The 21,153-nt window shown below is 40.6% G+C and overlaps 1 protein-coding gene across 5 annotated transcripts in view; it reads right to left on the reverse strand.

Annotated features, from left to right (window-relative positions):
* The window catches only part of ADGRA1 (adhesion G protein-coupled receptor A1), a 486,698-nt gene that overhangs the window by 352,287 nt on the left and 113,258 nt on the right, over positions 1–21,153 (reverse strand). The window contains exon 1 of one of the 5 annotated variants that reach the window (XM_075935215.2): positions 1,588–2,550. The exons of the other annotated variants lie outside the window; for them this stretch is intronic. The gene's annotated coding sequence lies outside the window, so the exon portion shown is untranslated. Of the gene's footprint in view, positions 1–1,587; positions 2,551–21,153 lie in introns of those variants that run through there. 5 annotated transcript variants of the gene reach the window in all.

The following is a 21,153-nucleotide window of genomic DNA, read 5'->3' on the forward strand; positions in this document are numbered from 1 at the left end:
CTGGTACCCAAAGCCCTTCAGTGAGGTTCGATTTGCTAGGCTTTAATGCAGCCTTAAATACAGTGTCTCTACCTTGTTTGTGGCAGTTTGGAAATTTCCAGGGGTTACTCATTACGTGCTGATGTAGGGCTTAGCTGTTAGTTATCGATCTGGTTCTGATCTAGTTCTACTTGTTCTTTGGCCCTGTTTACATGATCAGTATGTTAGGGTAAACAGAATTGATTATGCGTTCTTGCCCTTTACCCTTATCTTATGCTTGTTCTTGCTATACTGGCAACAATGCTTATCTTAAATGGCATATGTTCCCAAAGACTTGCTTCTGGCTCATCAGTAGTAAGGAAAGGGGGGGGGGGGGAGAGAATGCAGGCCTCACCACCCCTAAACTTGCACGTAGAAAGTTGGTATAAGGATGCATAAAACCACACAGAAATCACCAGGCAGGTGAAAGGGACTGGCTAGGGGCACCCTGCATCCAGGACTAATGCAGCCCCAAACTAAATACATTCTAAAATATTTGTATACCATGTGCTAATACTCCTGATTTGGTAGTCTGATATGATAGAGAAGTGCACATAGCTACATATCCCCTATAAACAAATACAACTCTACTGACATATGCATGAATTAAATATTAGTTGTAAGCCAAAAGGGGGAGAGGGAGAGGTGAGAGCTATTTTTCTATCCCCACCAAGTGTTATAAGATATAAATAAGGTAATAAAAATAAAGGAAAATGCAAGATGGTTGAAATGTCTCTATTAGTAAGACAAAACTGAGTAATAAATTTCTTTAAAAATATTCTATATGAGCACAGTACAGAAAATTATACAATGATTATACAGCCAGTCCCCGAGTTGCGAATGGTCCGACCATTTACATTTACGACCAAAGCTGCCATGGAGTGGTCGTAAAGGCAGTCTCCGAGTTATGAACGCGACCCTCGCTTACGTATAGCGTGGTCACTATGTAATTCAATGGGGTCCGAGTTATGAACAGATTGAGTCATGGCCAAGTTTTTGGTCCGTAACTCAGGGAGAGGCTGTACTTAAATAATATAGCAATGGTCATAAAATAGATTTAAGAGAAATCTGTTAAGAGACACTTTCGCTATAAGGCAGTGGTTCTCAAATTTTTTGGTCCATGGCCCACCTGGCTCAATTCAAATCTTTCTGCAGAACACCAGTTGATTATGTAATTAATGGTGATTTTCCATTATTACACCTGAGCCATTTTGCTAGTGCTGCAGCTAGGGAGAATAATTTAAATTATTAAATAGATTAATCATTTTAACTCTCTCATGTTAGTTTATTAAATTTCATTTTAAATAAAGTAAAATATTAAATTACATCCAACACAAAAGGTTTAAACGTTTTCTTCATTTATGGCAGGGGTGAGGAACCTTTCTTGAGTTGGGGGCCACGGATCTACAGACAAATCAGTTGGGGACCCCACAAGTGAGAAGCAAAAAAACTCCTCCAAAACCCCCCAACCCTCAATGATGAGACCCCCAGTGAGACACCTCACTCCTCTGGTGCTCCAGCCCCACGGGATGAGGGGAAGGCATAGCGAGGACTTCGGTTCAGACTTACCCATAGGCCAGATTTACTTTTCTGGGGTTCTGGAGTAAGTGGATTTTGTGGAATCCCTCCCCCCTCTTAGGCTCTGCAGTGGAGACAAAAATTAGAGTTTCAGTGAGTGGGACAGGGCTGCGTGGAATAGGATTAAGGTGCAGGACCTGAGCAGGAGGTGAGGTTCAAGAGGGGGTGAGGGTGCAAAGTCTGGGTGGGAGGTAAGTGCAAAAGCAACCTGGGAGTAGAATGTCTGGCCAGGGGGAGGGAGTGGGAGCAAGAGCAAGAGCAGTATGTGGTCAGGAGGGAGGGTGTAGCAGCAATGGTGGACACAAGAGCAAGCTATGGGTAGGCTTTGTGGCCGGAGGGAAGAGCGCAGGAGGAAGGGAGGATGCAGGAGCAGGTTGGGGGTAGGTGTCTGGACAGGGAGGAGGGTGCAGGAGCGGGATGAAGGTTCAGGGTCTCAGCAGAGAGCAGTACATGAGAGGGGAGAGGGTACACGGTGTGGGCAGGGCACTTGCTTTTGCATAGGCACCATATTCCAGGCACGGCCTCTCCAGCCAAAGGGAGCAGTGGGAAAAGCCTCCAGGCAGCAAATCCATGCTCTGCTGTTCCCCCAGCTGGGGGAGAGAGAGAGGGCAAATGGCAGTGCGTGGAGCTACTTCTGGCCCCACTTCTTCCCTGCAAGTCAGGTCTGGTGGGGAGAGTCAGATCATTCTTCCTCCATCCCCCAGTGGGAAGCAAGTGCTGGCGTTCCAGCCTCATGGGGGGGGGGTGGGGGCTGCAAGTCTGGAGTGCCAGTGTGGGCTCCCCACTGCTGCAGAGAGTAGGAGGGGGCTGAGCTCCAGCCATGGACCACCTGAAAGGCGGTCACAGACCACTAGTGGTCCACAGACTGCAGTTTGAGAACCACTGCTACAGGGAAGGCTAGTGCATTAAAAGAATTCTATAGCTTGCAGTCTGAAATATGAATATTAAGGTATCTTTGCTTCATTAGAATTGATGACAAGTTGCATGATGCTTCTATTCCATGATTTAACAAATTTAATCTGATTATGACTTTTCCTTTAAATCGGATATAAATTTTGCTTTCTGCAAGATTTCAAGTAATGAAGTTCTCCTGTTAAAATAATATTTTTAATCAAACCAATCTATACACAAAACACAAGACTGTACTGGGATACTAGATTTAAATTATAGCATGTATATTTATGATTTTTGCAAATGTTGAGATTTGATCCTTGTCTCAAGTGTGTGTCATCTGTCCACAATTCATTCTATTATTCTTTGTCTATCCATAAACATTTAAGAAAGCTCAGAAACTAAATGGTGAACAGATGACTCCACAATAATGTAGTTCAACATTTTGTGTGTGTGCCATAGAGCTATATTTAGATAAGTATAAATGTAGGAACTACGAACTGGTCATATAAAAGCTCTTGCACTATGAGAGGTTCTACTTGCATAAGAAAGTCACTGCATCAGTGGATGGTTGGTAATACTGTCATAATTGGTCAACTATGTAAAAAAAGAAAAAATGTTATGTACTTCCACTGTATTATGAAATGTGTTTTTTATTTGCAGTCAAAAATTCTCAGCACATTATACAGCTATCAATTGTGGAAAATAGCACATTTTCATTCATATGACTCTCTACTATAGGTTTAGTTTTAGGTATGCAAATGTGGTATTCTTTAGTCTGTATTAAATGAACAGCTTGGCTCCTTTTATAATTACAAAAACAAATATCCATATCCACTAGTAAGGACTGAGCCAAAAGAAGTAGATATATCCCAGTAAGTAAGTTTTCAGGGTTTTAAAAAAATACAAGAATGTCAAAGATTTATTATTCACTACTGTATGTTAAGGAGATACAGGTCGTTAAATCAAAATTGACCCAAAAAGAGGCTTTTACCAATGAAAACTAGGATCAAAATATATTTTAAAAAATTCCAATGGACAGCTATTTTAAAACAAAGAAACATTCATAACCAGTATTACAATACTGTAGTAGTATTGTGCTGGTGAATCTGATTTTTAAAGTTAAATTAACTAGAAACAGAAGCAAGTATCAGTAGGCTTGCCTTTTTTTTTTTTTTTTGGATCCTCAATGGTAAAGATATGAGGGAGGTAGTAGAAGATAATAGTGGGGGGAAAAGAAAAAAAATATCTGGACTATCCAGCTTTGACAACTTGCTACCTTAACAACTTGAACTGTAAGATTTCTATAATGCAGGATGGCTTGTTAGATTGTTAGATCTCGTATTACTTACCTGTTTTACTATCTTGAGCCTACAAACAATTTTGATGCTAAACAATGTGTTACATGACCTAATATATAAAGGAGAATGTTTGTATGTTTGTGCGCTAATAACTTGGACATTATAAGAGCTACTGCAACCAAACTTTGCATGGTATAACCTTTTATCCAGGAGAAAGTTTTAAGGTACTGTGGGAGGGAAGAGATGAGACACGGATGCCTCTCCCTGGTGCTGCACAGAGCTTGGCAGTGCAGGGAGAAGCGGCTTCCCGGGGGAAGCGGCAGGAACAGTTGCTCACTAAGGCCGGCGGAGAGACAAGGAAGCGGAGGGCGGGCTTTGGAGCCAGCAGCAGGCACGCAGTTCCCTTCCCCCTCCTTCCCCTCAGGCTCCTCACCTCAGTTATATCAACTGTCAACTTATATTTCAACAATGTATACTGATTCTATTTTTCGGTAACTCACTTTAATTATTGAACAGATTATATTATTTTTCCTAAAAACAATTTATCAATACACAACAAATTGAATTTTTTAGCCCATTTTAAAAAAATATGCCATTAAAAAAAAAAAAGGCAGCTAGGAAGAAAGACTGCAGGTACAAAAAATGGCTTTATCAAGAGCACCTGTACATGTAGAAGAGAGGCAGATTTGTCTAGACAAGCAACATGTAATACAAGCAGAATAAAGGTCATCTGAGAGTCAAGACCAGAGACAGACACGGCTTGAAAATCTGCGACTTACAACTGCAGAATCAAGAGCAGCTGAAAGTGTGAAACACAGGCAGGTTTGGCTTGATAACCAACGTGTAATACAAGCAACTTCAATAGCTAAACGCTGGTCAATACTAGAAGGCAAGGCATTTCATTATAATCTGACTGATAATTATGAAAATTGGCCTCAATTTGATATCGGGCAAATGAACCAAGTACATTTACATTGTAGCACTCTAAAGTGGATTGGAGAAACACTAGGCATGTTCGGTTTGAGTGGTAAAATTAGCATACTAATACAGCTGGTTCCTGAGTTGCGAACGGTCAACTTACGACCGTTCGCCATTATGACCAAAAATGTCATAAATAGCGGACCCTGAGTTACGAACGCGATCTGCACTTACAAACAGCGCGGTCGCATGTAACTCAATGGGGTCCGACTTACGAACAAACCGAGTTACGACCAATTGCTTGGTCCGTAACTGGTTCGTAAGTCGGAGACAGGCTGTACTCCAATCTCCTCCAGAACTGCTACAATCATTGATGTCTGGATTAACATCCAGATCGAAACATTTCTTGCAAAATATCAGAAAGTACAACTCTCATTTCCAAATGATATCTTTTGGTACAAGCAACGAAATATGCGAGCCAGGTTTCATGCCTACTTTTAAAGTTCAAGTTCGATAATGGACTACTATTTTGTTCGTCCACCTTCCCGACCAACGCCAGGTAACTGCAGCTAGCTGTCAAATAAAAATCATCCTAAATCTTACATGTAACACCTAATAAAACATTACTAGAAGCACACATTATAAAACAAAAAAAGTTTTGCAAGAAAAATAACGTAAATTGCAAAAATTAACTAAGAACCAGAGAAAAAAAGACAAAAGTCTGACAGACTTGACTATACATATGAATCACTAACAGACACAAAAGTCTGCATGCATAGTCTTTTTTTTGGGTCTTTGCTTACTCTGTGCTACTGCATCTTTCAGGGTTTACCAACCTCACATGAAAAAAAAAAAACATGTACATTACGTTAAACACAATGTGCAACTCAAGTGTAAACATAAGGGATGTGAACATCTAAAAGATGATCCTGGGATTGATGCTATTTGAGTGGGCATCCTGATTATCAACCACACCATCACCACACACTATTCCAACAGTTTATTCCGTATGTAACACACAGTGAAGATAAATTATTTACAGCTACTGTTATATTTACTTTACTTGCTTGTAGCATTCACTCCTTTAGTTAATAGGTAACTTGTCCTCCTCAAGTTGTGGTCAGACCAGCAACTGTAGCCAACTGCAACTTCTCAGCTTCACCACCACAAAAAAGAAGTTATGAAAAGTTCACCATCTAGTCCTGCTTGTTGCAACCACCCATCTAGACAATCAGGGTCACCATTGGTAGCTGTTAAAATGGGAAATTTTTTCAGGATTTAGGGAGATATGCAGTCCCAAAGAAAAAAAGAGGGGCAGAGAGTTCTAGTAGAAGGGTGTTCATTCCCCCTCAAGTGTTAAAATCGAAAAGTTAAACTGCAACAATTTTTTTTTTAAGTTCACAGTATTAGTTTGGATTAGTGTGTCTTGCAAATCTGGGAAGCAGAATCTCTCTTCTATTCACTATTCATTATATACATAAAACCCCAGGCCACTGAACAGGGCATATAATATCGTACTATCAGTGTTATTCTGTCACTCTGTTTCATTGCAGGAATGGGGAGCCATACCTTACAGCAATACTTGGAGCATTTTTTCAGGTTTGGCTTCCACAATACACTTATCATTTTCACTAAGCTGACATTTTGTTTAAGAAGAAACAGTTTTTCAGGGGATGTAAGTATATCATCATAGCAGAAGGTTATTTCTTTTGAAAAAGGTTGTTTCAATAGCAAAGGAAACTGATAAGGATTTCATAACATTGCTAAAATGAACTTAAAAAAGAAGCTGGTTTTCCTCATACAACATTAATTTATATAACCAAAAAAACTTAAAGATTAAGAGCACTATACTATCATCAATGCTCATTAAAATTAATAGGATTCTTATGTGTAATTCCCTGGTGCATCACTGGCAGATTAGGCCCCAAGGAATTTATTAAACAACATCCATATTAGCAGGCAAGAGAAGAAAAACAAAAGAGAAAGAGAAAGGAAAATTGTTTGAAAGAGCTACCACTCTAGCAGTTATGAACATACTAACAGAAGATGTTTGTCCATTTTTCTCTTATTAACTCTTGCTCAGAAGATTATTATTCAGTTATTCACAAAGATAAGGGCAACTGTTTACTTGCTAACAGCATGTTGCAGCATGTTATTTGGAATGCATGATGCTGAGAAAGCTGACTGCACACAAGTGGGACATGTAAAACATGCTCATTAAAAATATGGACTAAACATTGTGTTTCAGTGAACAATGTGCCTACAGCATCACTGTGATGAATATACAGGAACCAGGTGATGCAATGACAAATACCCATGCCAACATACAGCCAGTGGAATTGGTAATCTAGTTTTAACCACTAATTATACCCAATGAAGCAGTATTTCTTAACCCACTGGGTGTGAACCAGAAGCAATTTATGAAGGAGCCACAGGAAAAAGTAAGCTATATCAAGTAGCTGTTAAGACCTATTGGAAGCCTAGAGAGCACAGGTAGGGCGCAACTCACTCCCATTTCTGGTTTTTACATTGTCCTTGCTCCAATTTCTTCCAACCCAATCTCTTTGGAGCCAGTTCTCTTATAAGTTTTCCCCCACCTGACCAGCACTTAGCCCTGCAGCAGGAGAAATGGAGCAGGTAGAAAGGAGAAAGAAGAGCAGCACCCACAATAATCAATATCACTTTCCCTACCTACTTCTATCCAGCCCGCAGCTAAATTCCAGCAACTTCAAGCAGCCAAGCACCCAAATCACCAAGTAGGCTGGCAAAAATAAACCCAGCCACAGCTCCCCATCTAGCCTTACACCTGCCTCCTGCATTGCTATTTAACTTCCCTTGTACTCATCACCACACAAAATCATCCTATTGTTTCTTACTGAAACTCAAAACTCGTAGTTCTTCATAGATGAAACATGTATTGCTAGATGATTTTTGTGACTGTTTTATGAACCACAGAGCAAATGACACTTCAAGAACCAAATCAAGGCAAAAACAGTCATACACTTAACAGAAGAAAAACCAATACCACACCACATCTCTGCATATAGGATTATGCAGTGAACATGCACACCTATCCTTGCAGCAACAGAATGCACTATGAATTGTCAAATATGAGGCCAAATACTGAACTATAATGAATGGAGAGTCCCACGTATTTCATCACTAACCGGTAAAAATTAGTTAGGTGGGATAGCAATTTTCTTCTATTGAATAGAAAGATCTGAAATTGTGTCAGAGGAGGTCAAAATGTACAGAATTATAGGGTGAGTAGGACTTACTCATTCAAAACCTTTTCTTAAATGGTAAATTCTAAAGCAGTAACTTGGATTAAATGCTCCCTCACCCAGCGGAATGTATCTTGCTACAGAGAACATGGAGTGGGTGGTATGTGACCTTCTAATATATTTTAGAGTATAGTTGTCCCAAGAAGATGAATAAAACACTTCTCATGCCCCCAAAATACATATACCTGAGCATCTGTGCCTTCTAAAGACGACCTGCAACACTAAACACTAGAGTTGGAATATGAAGGCAGATTTATGTGGAGTTCAGCAGATTAGTATGTGATAACTAGGTTCTCTCAGACCTGCTCCTGTCCAACAGTAGAGGGAAGGAGCAAGATAAAATAAGACTCAATTTACTGCAATTCTAGGTTGGAATAAGTCTTGGAACTCCTATGTTACTTTTTCTGGGCATGAATTTTTGCTCCTAAAAAAACAGGTCTGACTGACAAACCTATTGCAGGATATCAGAATTTATTCTAGTAAAGTCTATCCAGGAGTGAGTGTGTTTCGAAGTTCACAAGCTCAGCCCATTAGTAGGAATGAAGAATGTTACTATATTAAGTTTGGTGAATAGCTTGCAACAAAAAGATGTATACAAATATAAAATAAAAAATGAGCACAGCTTTTGTATCTATTGCTTTCTGCAAATTCTGAAAATTGTTGCATAAGCTGTTAACTTCAAAACTAAACTTCAGTAGCTGTCAATGGAAGAAGAGTGTTTGTTTTAAAATGAACTGAGGAAATGCACTCATCCACATATTTAATCATCATTGATAATTAGCAGCTTATTTCTTGCAATGTAGGAAGTTTTGCCTTCTAATTAGTATATTTATAATAAAATGTTTCCTATTATATTACATAGTCTATATATCAAATGTCATACTATCATGGATATTTTATATTCCCAATTAGATAATCTTTTTTCTTCAAATATCACAGAGTAATTTAAAAAAATCCAAAACTATGATTTTTTTTAAGTTTGTTTTGGTTTTTGTATGTTAACTTGACCTATATTCAGGTTATAGATGAGACTATATTTAAGAAATATATACAGTCAGTCGGATCCGCACTTACGAACGGAGCTTTCTCGCCCCGGAAGTCGGGGCGAGAAAGCCCCGTTCGTAAGCTGCTCCGGTGCCCCTGGTCTGCTGGAGACCGTCTCCAGCAGACCAGGGGCACCGGGCAGGTTCCCGCACTTCTGAGGCTTTGCCAGAGCAAAGCCTCAGAAGCGCGGGAACCGCTGCTGCTGCCCCTTGAGACCCGGTGCCTGTGGTCTGCTGGGGACAGTCCCCAGCAGACCACAGGCACCCGGACTGAAGCCGCAGCCGTGGGGGGGTCCCGCGCCTCTGAGGCTTTGCCAGAGCAAAGCCTCAGAGGCGCGGGGAACCGTCGCTGCTGCCGCTTTGACTGAAGCGGCAGCAGCGGGGGTTCCCCGCGCCTCTGAGGCTTTGCTCTGGCAAAGCCTCAGAGGCGCGGGACCCCCCGCGGCTGCCGCTCCAGTCTGGGTGCCTGTGGTCTGCTGGGTACCGTCCCCAGCAGACCACAGGCACCCAGACTGGAGCGGCAGCAGCGGCGGTTCCCCGCGCCTCTGAGGCTTTGCTCTGGCAAAGCCTCAGAGGTGCTGGACCCCCCGCGGCTGCGGCTTCAGTCCGGGTGCCTGTGGTCTGCTGGGGACCGTCCCCAGCAGACCACAGGCACCCAGACTGAAGCCGCAGCCATGGCGGGGTCCCTCGCCTCTGAGGCTTTGCCAGAGCAAAGCCTCAGAGGCGCGGCACCCCACTGCCACTGCGGCTCTGCTCCCCGTGTCCCTGGTCTGCTGGGGGGGGGGGCGCAGCTAGTGTGCTCCCCCCCCCCAGCAGACCAGGCTTCTGTTTTGGACTCTGGGGCAGAGCAGCTGGGGCGCTGCCGATTAGTCCTGCAGCGCCCGTGGGCACTACTGGACCAACCCGGCAGCACCCCAGCTGCTCTGCCCCAGGTCCTGATTCAGCCGCTGCTGGTCAGTTTCAGCAGCGGCTGAATCAGGACGTCTGGGGCAGAGCAGATGGGGTGCTGCTGGGTTGGTCCAGTAGCACCCCAGCTGCTCTGCCCCAGGCGTCCCCAAGTCAGCTTCTGCTGAAACTGACCAGCGCTGACTACAGGAAGCCCCAGGCAGAGTTGCTCTGCCCCGGGCTTCCTGGAATCAGCTGCTGATCAGTTTCAGCAGCAGCTGACTTGGGGACTCCTGGGGTTCTTAAGTTGATTCTGTATGTAAGTCAGAACTGGCGGTCAGTTTCAGCAGTGTCTGAATCTGGACGCCAGTTCCGACTTACATACAGATTCAACTTAAGAACAAACCTACAGTCCCTATCTTGTACGTAACCCGGGGACTGCCTGTATACCGCTGCAAATAAGAAAAAAATATTGTATATGTTAAGACCAACTCAAAATCCAGTTATCATTTATACATTAAACAGAAATAAAATCAGATTCAAAGCCACCCACTGAGCTGAAAATATTTATAATTACAAGTATTGTACACTGTAAAAGAAATTTCAAGCTTTACATTTTCACTAGCAGACAGTTTGTACATTAAACAGCTGATGATGTGAACAAACAGTACTCTGTGCAAGATCCTTGTGACTAACACAGCAACAAAAATAAATATTTCAACAAAAACAAACCTATAATGAGGTAACTTTTATTAGTCATACAGTATCAGCTTTATCTCTTGGGTGACCAAATATTCATTAACAAAACATGTAGATGGTATCAGGAGCTTGGTGGGCACAATCCACTGCTTCAGATGACAGGAGTGTTGAAAGTCCAGATCAAAGAATAAATAAAGGGGGGGGGGGTGAAGATGAAAAAAAATATTGAGGAGAGGAAGAAAAAAAAAAGAGACAGTAACTCCCCTCCATATTTTCTCCTCCTCTCCTCTCCCTCCCCCCCCCCCATTTATTCTTGGATCTGGACTTCCAACACTCCTGTAATCTGAAAAAGTAGGTTGTGACCACGAAAGCTCATGATACCATCTACGTCAGTGGTTCCCAATCTTTTCTGCATCATGCCCCCTTTTTGATTTTTGAGAAACCCTCATGCCCCCAGCAAAAAAAAAGGGGGGGGGGACTCACTGGGGCCAAAAAACAAAGATAGCAGCAAAACTTGGGGGGGGGGGGAAGGGGAGAAGATTGAGGGGGAGGCTGGATCACCTTGCGGCCCCCCGTCCTCCTCCCCCCCGGAATTTCCTCATGCCCCCCAGTTTGGGAACCCATGATCTACATGTTTTGTTAGTGTTTAAGGTGCTACTAGAATATTTGTTGTTTTTTAAGTTTTTCCTGTTACAGACTAACTCGGCTACCCCTCTGAAGTTTTCAAATATTCATTGGTCAAAATAAATTGAAGAAGTTTTGCAAAAGGCAACTTTTGCTCTATTCTACATTTTAATACTGTCAATATTAAACTTTCCATGAAAAATCTGAGTTATACTTGAGAAAGCTCACACGCTCCACAACTAACTTGGCATAACGTATATTCAAGAGTTCACAACCCAAACTCTTTGATATTTCAACTCCTTTAAAAGACAACCTTCTGAATGTAGCAAATTTCTATGGACAGCAGCAGCTGAATGACCTGGTGGTATTGCCACTATTAACCTCAGTTATAATTTGATGGCTAAATTAAGTTGCCTGCCAGCAATTCCAGCTGGCATAATACATTACTATAAGGTGTCATTTTGTTTAGTGATGTTCAGTGTTGTGACATGCTGAGCTCCATTTATTCATTTTTATAGATAAAGCATTAATACCAAAATCTTATAGAAAGTTAACTATTTAAGGACTGGATAAGACTACACTACAGGCAGTTCCTGGGTTACATGGATCTGACTTACATCAGATCCCTACTTACAAACGGGGTGAGGCAACCCCGTACTAGCTGCTTCCCCCCAGCAGACCAGGGAGACCCGAAGCTAGCGTCCCCCCCCCCCCAGCAGACCAGGGAGACGCGGAGCGGCTTTTCTCAGCAGACACCTCAGCTTGAGAATAAAGGACTGAGGTCTGGAGATATGTTTGGCTACAGTGTCCCCTACAATATGTACCAGTTCCGACTTACATACAAATTCAACTTAAGAACAAACCTACAGTCCCTATCTTGTACGTAACCCGGGGACTGCCTGTATATGCATTTAGAATTGGTACAAGTATACTGACACAAGCTACAGAACCTAACCTACAGAACCTAACCTCTCATTTACATATTACAATCATAATTCTGTGATGTGACTCCTGAGAGTCATAGAAACGAAGGTACACCTGGTAGGGAACTAGGGAAAATAAGGTTTTATATCACCTTTACATTCTTTAAATTCTGTGCTGCTATACGGTTGAAATAGCCAATGGTATAAATTAAAGCAACTACAGGATTGTGCTAATGTATAGCGGCCTCTTAATGACTGTATATGTATGGCAGTGCAGCCCACTATCCTTTATTGTTGCACATCCCTTCTTCCCCTTTGTCTTAAAAGATTATTGTCTTAATAAAAATGTAAATAATACCAGAGATAAATGGGTTGGTCTATACTTGTAATAGCACATGTAGCCAGCCTCTTAGGTCGGATAGTTTCTAAATCCTCTCACATCATCATCATCAATTCCAGAATCTGAAGCAAATAAAGAGCACTCTCCAGTTTCAACTAACCTCTTACATGGTGGATCCTCAAATTCTGCAGGCTTCTTTGACCATGCAGGAATGAAGGAAGAAGGAGTTCTAGTACAGTTCTAAGCCTTGTTTTCAGTAGCTACAAATCTCGAGTAGAGTTTTCAGACTCAGCCCAAACTAAACCATATTATTACTACAGTATGACTCAAAAATGATACCAGACAATTCCAGTGAACATGGTCTGGTTCTCCCCCCCAGTTACTTATCACAGAAGCATAGAATACTAGGACTGGAAGGGACCTCGAGAAGTCATCGAGTCCAGTCCCCTGCCCTCATGGCAGGACCCAGTACTGTCTAGACCATCCCTGATAGACATTTATCTAACCTACTCTTAAATATCTCTACAGATGGAGTTTCCATAACCTCCCTTGGCAATTTATTCCAGTGTTTTACCACCTTGACAGCTAGGAACTTTTTCTTAATGTCCAACCTAAACCTCCCTTGCTGCAGTTTAAGCCCATTGCTTCTTGTTCTATCCCCAGAGGCCAAGATGAACAAGTTTACTTGAACACTGATAAGTTCCTTACTTGGGGCTCAGTGTCAGAATGGGAAGAGCTAATGAACAAATCTGTGATCTGTATGTCTGATTGTAAGGACACATTAGTTAGAGGGAAAAGAGAAAGAAAAGAGCCATGGATAGTCCAGATATCCTAGGAATAAAAACGGGTGGTAGAATACTAACTTTCCCAAGATTTCCATGTTATAAATAGAAAATCATTTATAAAAAGCAAATGTGAATAATTTCTAAATGGATCTCAAAGTGCATTTCTATTATAAACACCCTGGCATTTAGGTAAAAAAATATATTTTTAAGATGAACCACTTTCTGAAATGTACATTCTGAATTTTAATTACCATCTTTGGCAAAGGAGAAACTAAGAAGGTAATTCATATATTTAACTCTGAGGTAAGGTACAGATTAATTTTGAATTACTTATTTTGTTACTCAACTACTTTGTTAGCATTGTGTTAGTTCATTTTTTTAGTCCAGTACTTTTTTTAATGGCATTGACCTTTATTATTCCCAACATTGAATCAAAACATTGAAGCTGTAATTGTAATTCCAAGTGGAGTCAACAGGAAACAGCCTTGCCACTGCCATTCAGTGACCTCTCAAGATGTGACTGGACTCATTGCTGCTGTTTGCTCTTACACTGGGCTGTTTCTCTCCCTAATTACATCAGCAACTGTAGTAAAACTAATAGTTCTAGCTAGCACCATTTTAGTTCAGAGCACAATAATTTCTATTATCCCACTATTTTGTGGTCATAAAAAATTCACTTTGGACTGACCCTTGCTATATGAAACTCAGAGAATGTGGAAAGAAACCACTTTTTCTGTTCTGAGCTCAAAATTGTTTTGATTTTTCTGAGGCCCCTCAAATGATGTGAATAAGTGTTTTGCCTGAGCAATCAGTGACTAATGAGTTCAGAAAAAGACCCCTGATGTATATAGGGGATGTTTAGGGAAGTACAATTAAATGAGATGTTTTGCTTAAGAGCATCAACTTTGTACATACACAAACATTCTCATTAAAAGTTTCATAAGGACTTTACAGTTGTATTGAATATATAGGCACAGTTACAATGCAATTGCCAGAACTTTTAACGAGAAGGAAAAAAAGGAAGTTCTCTGTTTTCTTTGGCAGTCCAATTTTTCCCCATTGGAGTTTCAAGGCCTTCCTTTCCCTCTTCCTCCTCCACAGACTCCTTAAGAGTGGTAACCAGCATCACCTTTACATATAAGACAGACAACTGTGGCATCAGCAAATCTCCATCTGATCTCCCACTTGTGTTGGGGTAGGAAGAGAAGACAGGATTACATATCACTTCACTTCTGCCAGGAGAACTGAAGGGAAAGCCTTACAAAAGAACAAGCAACTAGATAAGAACACTTGTATATTTTGAGTAACTCTTACAAACTTAGGGTTTTTTTTAGGTTTTCACAAATCATTAGTCTGGTTTTTCAGTCACCATCCAACCAAATGAATAAAAAGAACTCCCTTCAGAGCTCAACAATGCAATTTCTGATGAGAAACTGTTTAGCAACATGAGCTACATTTTTATTCTCAGTTAAACTGAATGGAACACTACACGTACACACACCTGATCCCACATTTTCCATTAGTGTACCAGATCCAACCACTCATAACATTTGCCACACACCTATGTTTTACATAAATTCAGTAGGACTTGATTTCTTCCCCTTTTCACCAGTTTCCTGTCTCACTTATTCCATTCTATCCTTTACCTCGCTTCCATCTCAATCTACTTCCACGCAATTTCTACTTCCTCAGCTTTTTATATGTTGTTTTCCATCATGCTACTCCATTTTTTCTCTTCTCCTTTTCCACCAGCCTACTTAAACGCACAACCTTTACTTTATTTAATTATGTTTGTCTGAACAATATGAACTTTCATGACAGTTAATTTAGAAGCAGTAGAAATGGTTAAGCCACCGTGGCTTCCCGAGAAAGAACATTGTTAAAGATCTGACTTTGTGTTGTAGCAACACAGATGAGGTGACAGATCCCTGCTACATGTACACAATGTAAATACCCGCTATAAAGCAGTCGTTCTTTATTCTGATTTCTAAAATTGTGTTTACAACTTCTGTTGTAAACACATAAAATGCCAGTCTCCCAGGGCCAGGATTATTTAAAAATATTTAGTGCTTTGTGTTTGACTTCTATTCTTTGGAATTATAACATGTACTTAGTTAAAGTTTTCCATATCCCTAGATAATTATCTCACTATTGGCATCAGGAAGACAGAAAATTTCTGTAGCAAATGACTCTACATCTGCAGTTCGTCAAGTTTGGTTAGATTTCAATAATGGGTACTACTACTTTTTACCCATAAATTTTCAAGCTTACAGTATCTTACAGCTACATTAAGAGTGACAGATTATACAATATGAATTACCACAAATGTCAAACATAAAAGAATATAAAATTAGCTGGCAGAAGCATTAAACTTTTGGGAGGGCAGCAAAAGCCTACCTCAAATTTTACTTCTACGTTGAATGGCACAATACAAATTTTAGTTGTCTTAAAAAAATCACTTTGTTATTAATACCTTAGAATTTTTCATCCAGAGGCATAACAAATCACCGCATAAACTTTATTCAAGCACTTATATCCACCTCTGGGAAGAAAAGAGCAGCAAGCAAGAGGACAACAGACACATGGCTCACTGGAGAAATAGGTCTGAACAAGGCAATTATGTTTTTGAAAAAGGACAATGGAATATTTAATATTAAATGCAGAAGGTCAGAAAGCATCCCTTTTCTGAAATCAATATAAATTTCAATAAGTGACATTTCAGAGATGATTTTGATTCATTCAGCAGCTTCCACACTGCAGGATATTATAGGAGCATCCCTTATATGTTTTGGCCCCAAGCAAACATGCTCACAACATGACTCAGCAGAGTACATGCGATTGAAAGAAAAGCTTTACAATTCAAGTAAAAATAATATTGACAAAGGTTTCCTATTTATCACTTATCATATTTATTTATATTTTATGTTTCACTTTTCTGTATATAAAATGTATTAAATTTTATACTTCTCTGGGATGGCAGTGCTTTCAATGTTTCAGCATACTTACACATTTTGCCAATAATTTTGAATATCTCTGAATTGCTTGTGGGCCAGCTACCCCTCTACCTCTAACCTTGTGTGAGATTCACCACATTCATGGCCAGAGGTGGCCATTTCAAACATCTAATCTGATGACCTGCATAACCATTTTATCTTCTGTAGTCTCTTGACTTATATTAACACTAGCAGATTTACTCAGTGTTGCTAGGGTCCTTAACTCAATTTTTTTAAGGTCCTGTGGCACCTTAGAGACTGACATTTATAAGAGCATAAACATTCATGGGTAAAACCCACTTCCTCAGGTGAGTTGGAGTGAAAGTTACAGAAGGCAGAGGTAGAAGAATAACAAAGTTACTTGTCAAATGTAGAAGGTTAATAAGGCTGATTAAGTCACAGTGGGTGTCTCATTCACAGCATTTCATGTGGAGATGTGAATATCTAGAAAGGGGAAATTGCCTTTGTGGGGCATTAAGCAGTTAAGATCCTTATTCAATCCTAAATTGATTGTATTGAATTTGTAAATGAACTCTAGTTCAGTGGTATTCCTTTATAATTGGGGTTTAAAGTTCTTTTGTAGAAGGATGATTACGTTTAAATCCATTACTGAATGCCCCGGGTGGTTAAATTGTTTTCCTACAGAATTTGTGTATGATACCCTTCTTGATATCCGATTTGCATCCTTACAAACTCTTTATCATTCACTATGTTTTAACAAAAAAGGGTTATCAATTTGGTTGACAGTAACATTGACTTCTAGTTTTCAAACCTTAAGCATTGATTTAGCTGTCCCAAAACAAAGCACTATTCCAAATTTCTCTCTTTTATATCTTTCCTGCAAGGTTTATTGAGAAGCAATCCTGTTGCAGGTTCATCATATTGTCCTGGCTCACTTTGGTTCAGTTTCTTTCAACATTCACTCAGTCATGTCAATTTTGAAGACTACTTGATTTGGTGATTGATTCCTTTCTCTTTGGTTTTATGAAAAGAGAACCCATTCCAGGCACATCCTGTTTTTCTGGCACAATCAAAGCCTTACGTTGGTTTAAATTATGATAAGGGGAAGCTATATATTTACTTTGGTGGTCTTAGCTCTTACTCTTTAGGAGTTCATGAACAAACAGACAAACTCTGCAAAATACATGGTAGATTGTAAGCTCCTTGGGACAAGGACAATTTTTGACCATGACCAGGGCTCCTAGACACTAACCATAATTATTACTACCAATAATTCTCCATACTATGAGACTTTAGCTTGACTACATGTGCTTCCTGAACATACATCACCACAGATCACATGCTATACTGTCCTATGTATCTTAGGATTCATTTCCCAATCTTGTCATGCATAAATCCAACATAAAGTTATGAGAGTCCCTTTTTCAATGGAGATTTCTACTCCATTTATACAGGCAGTCCCCGGGTTACATGGATCCGACTTACATCGGATCCCTACTTACAAACGGGGTGAGGCAACCCCGCACTAGCTGCTTCCCCCCAGCAGACCAGGGAGACGGGAAGCTAGTGCCCCCCCACAGCAGACCAGGGAGACGCGGAGCGGCTTTTCTCAGCAGACTCCTCAGCTTGAGAATAAAGGACTGAGGTCTGGAGAAATGTTTGGCTAGAGTTTCCCCTACAATATGTACCAGTTCCGACTTACATACAAATTCAACTTAAGAACAAACCTACAGTCCCTATCTTGTATGTAACCCGGGGACTGCCTGTATATGATACACATGCATGCAATGTTCCAAATGAATGTTGGCAGATAATAAATGTATTTCTTAACAGAAGCCTCTGTGCAACCATGAAGAATATTGTTGAAACCCTTACAACTTAGCTAAATGGAAATAAATCACTTGGACCACTGAGAGTCACATCTGCAACTGCTGAATTTTAAATTTGAACTAAGAATTGTTAAAAATAAATTACAATTTTGCAATTATATTTTAATACTAGCCAACACTTTTTCCCCCACTCTGTCCTTCAAAATCACCCAGCCACTTTGGATTAACTTTCCAAGAAGTTGAGTAGCATCAAATGTGCCAAATTGCAACCAAAACCATAACACTGTTAGCATTTGATATTGCAGGCACAGAATTAGAACACATCTGCATATCCTCAGCTATAGGCAAGCAAACACACATAAATCGTGTATAGTGGGAGGCAGGGGAAAAAAGGAGATGAAAGATTAATTTCTACAAAGAAATTCACAGTAAAAATGACAGTATGGACAGTCTCTTTCTCTTTGGCATAACAGTGCCTTTTTGAAGAAAATTGAAGAATAGAACTATCCATACCAACCAAAGAGTTTCACACTAAAAAAATTCTAAGTACCCTTAAACATTTGAAAAAAATGTTTAACATGATATTTCTCTGAGTATTTCCAGTTATTTTTGTTATAAATTGTATGACATGACACACTGCAGCATTATCTGCTATATAAAGAATGAACAAATAACTTATAAAAGAGAACAGTAAATTATTTTAAGGGAATTATATATTCTTTCAAGATGCACAAGAAAAGTGTACCAAGTATATATTAAAATAAGTGTACTGTAATGTATCGCATTACAAATTTCTCAGCAAGGAGTCGTCTTTTTTTGCAAGTTAATAGGTCTGAAATCATTCACAGCCTGCAGAACATAAGAACGGCCGTGCTGGGTCAGACCAAAGTCCATCTAGTCCAGTATCCTGTCTGGCGAAAGCAGCCAGCACCAGGTGCCCCAGAGAGGGTAGACCGAAGACAATGGTCAAGTGATTTGTCTCCTGCCATCCTTCTCCAGCCTCTGACAAATAGAGGCCAGGGACACCAATTCTATCCCCTGGCTAATAGCCTTTTATGGACCTAACCTCCATGAAATTATCTAGCTTCTCTTTAAACTCCGTTGTAGTCCTAGCCTTCACAGCCTCCTCTGACAAGGAGTTCCACAGGTTGACTACACGCTGTGTGAAGAAGAACTTTCTTTTATTGGTTTTAAACCTGCTCCCCATTAATTTCATTTGGTGTCCTGTAGTTCTTCTATTATGGGAACTAATAAATAACTTTTCTTTATCTGCCCTCTTCACACCACTCATGATTTTATAGACCTCTATCATATCCCCCCCGAGTCTCCTCTTTTCTAAACTGAAGAGTCCCAGTCGCTTTAGCCTCTCCTCATATGGGACCCATTCCAAACCCCTAATCATTTTAGTTGCCCTTTTCTGAACCCTTTCCAAGGCCAAAATATCTTTTTGGAGGTGAAGATATGGAGTGCAGCTTTGCTATATCTCCCGAAAATGAAAAGATGTGCAGCTATTCAAAATGTGCTCAATGGTGTGGCAGTCTCTGCATTTGAACTGTGCCAACTCCTGGATTCTATATGTATGCATTAGGTGTGTGCATCCTAATTCAGTTGATGATCATCCACTGTCTCTGGCAGAGCAAGATTGATAGTGGGGTGGGATCATCTATGACAGTGGTTCCCAAACTTTTCAGCATCACGCCCCCTTTTTGATTTTTGAGAAAGGAACTGACCGGAGCTGAAAAAAATAGCAGCAAAAATTAGGGGGGGGGGAATTAACAGGGCTGGGTGGGAAGGGCTGGGTCGCCTCATGCCCCCCCCCGGAATTTCTTCACCCCCCCCAGAGGGGGGCACGCCCCCCAGTTTGGGAACCGTGATCTATGAGGTTCTTGTTTATGTCAGAACCTGCCAATTGCAACAACCAGGTGACTTTTGGGAGAGTGAAACTGAACAATAGAAGTGCTTCTCCAGACACCCAGAAAGGTCAGCAAGACTCAGATGAATGCAAAGCAGACGATGAAGACTGTCAGAGTGGGAGCTTTTGGAAAATATTGATGAAAGTCTTCAAACCTCCTACAGATGCTATTGATAGGTAAGACTGTAACTAAGAATGAACTGTAGGTAGCAGGGGTTAGGATCATGAGTAACAACCTTGCCATCAAAGTTTACATTCATCGTCATCCCAACTTGAGAATGGCAGAGATGGAAAGCTGATGACACCATTTCTGATGGATTGAGTTTGAAACCCCAATATCGAAAGTAGTTATTCTTTCTTTTCAGACCAGCATTAAGGGCATCTTCTGCTTCCTTGAGGGTTGTCTCCTGTGTACTTAGTGCCAGGTTATTGGCATAGCTTATGGCATGTCATTTCAGACACATCACTTACACGCACTGGTGCGAGAATTGATCCAGATGGCAGGTCATTGTGCAGATTCTGACTTTTGTTAACCTAACATCTGAGATGGACAGGGAATGCTCTATTTCAAGCCATTGATCTAACAATACAAATCCAGTTGCACTGAAGCAGGCTGGATAAGCTTCAGCTGTAGGCCTTTGTGCCAGATGACAAATCAAAAAAAGCTGTGACAGATTTAGGCATCAGCTGGAAGAGGGCTTCAGTATGTGTAGTCAGGTATTAGCAGCCTCGTGCTGTCCTGATGCCTTCTTTCTCCATGGGATTGCAGGCTCCAGATGGAGGGTAAACCTCACCAGGACTACACGCTCCAATAATTTGCTGTTGTACAAAAGAAAGAGATACATGGTAACAGTTTTGGGTGTCAGTAAGCAGTTTTCCAGGTCAAATCTGAGGAACTGTCCAAGAATGAGATGTCAGAGGACTTTTTGGAACTAACTGATAAACTAAACTGTAATAAGTCACAAGGGCCAGACTGCAATCAAGGAAGAGTTCTGAAGAAACTCCAATGTGAAATTGCAGAAGTACTAAAAGTTGTCTGTAACCTATCGTTTACATCAGATTCTGTACCAAATGACTAGAAGACAGCTAATTTGACACCAAATTTTTAAACCACTTCCACATGTGATAACAACAATAGGCTAGTAAGCCCTGACTTCAATACATGGCTG

Source organism: Pelodiscus sinensis, chromosome 8 (genome assembly GCF_052426305.1).
Source record: "Pelodiscus sinensis isolate ZL-2025 chromosome 8, ASM5242630v1, whole genome shotgun sequence".
NCBI lineage: Eukaryota > Metazoa > Chordata > Testudines > Trionychidae > Pelodiscus > Pelodiscus sinensis.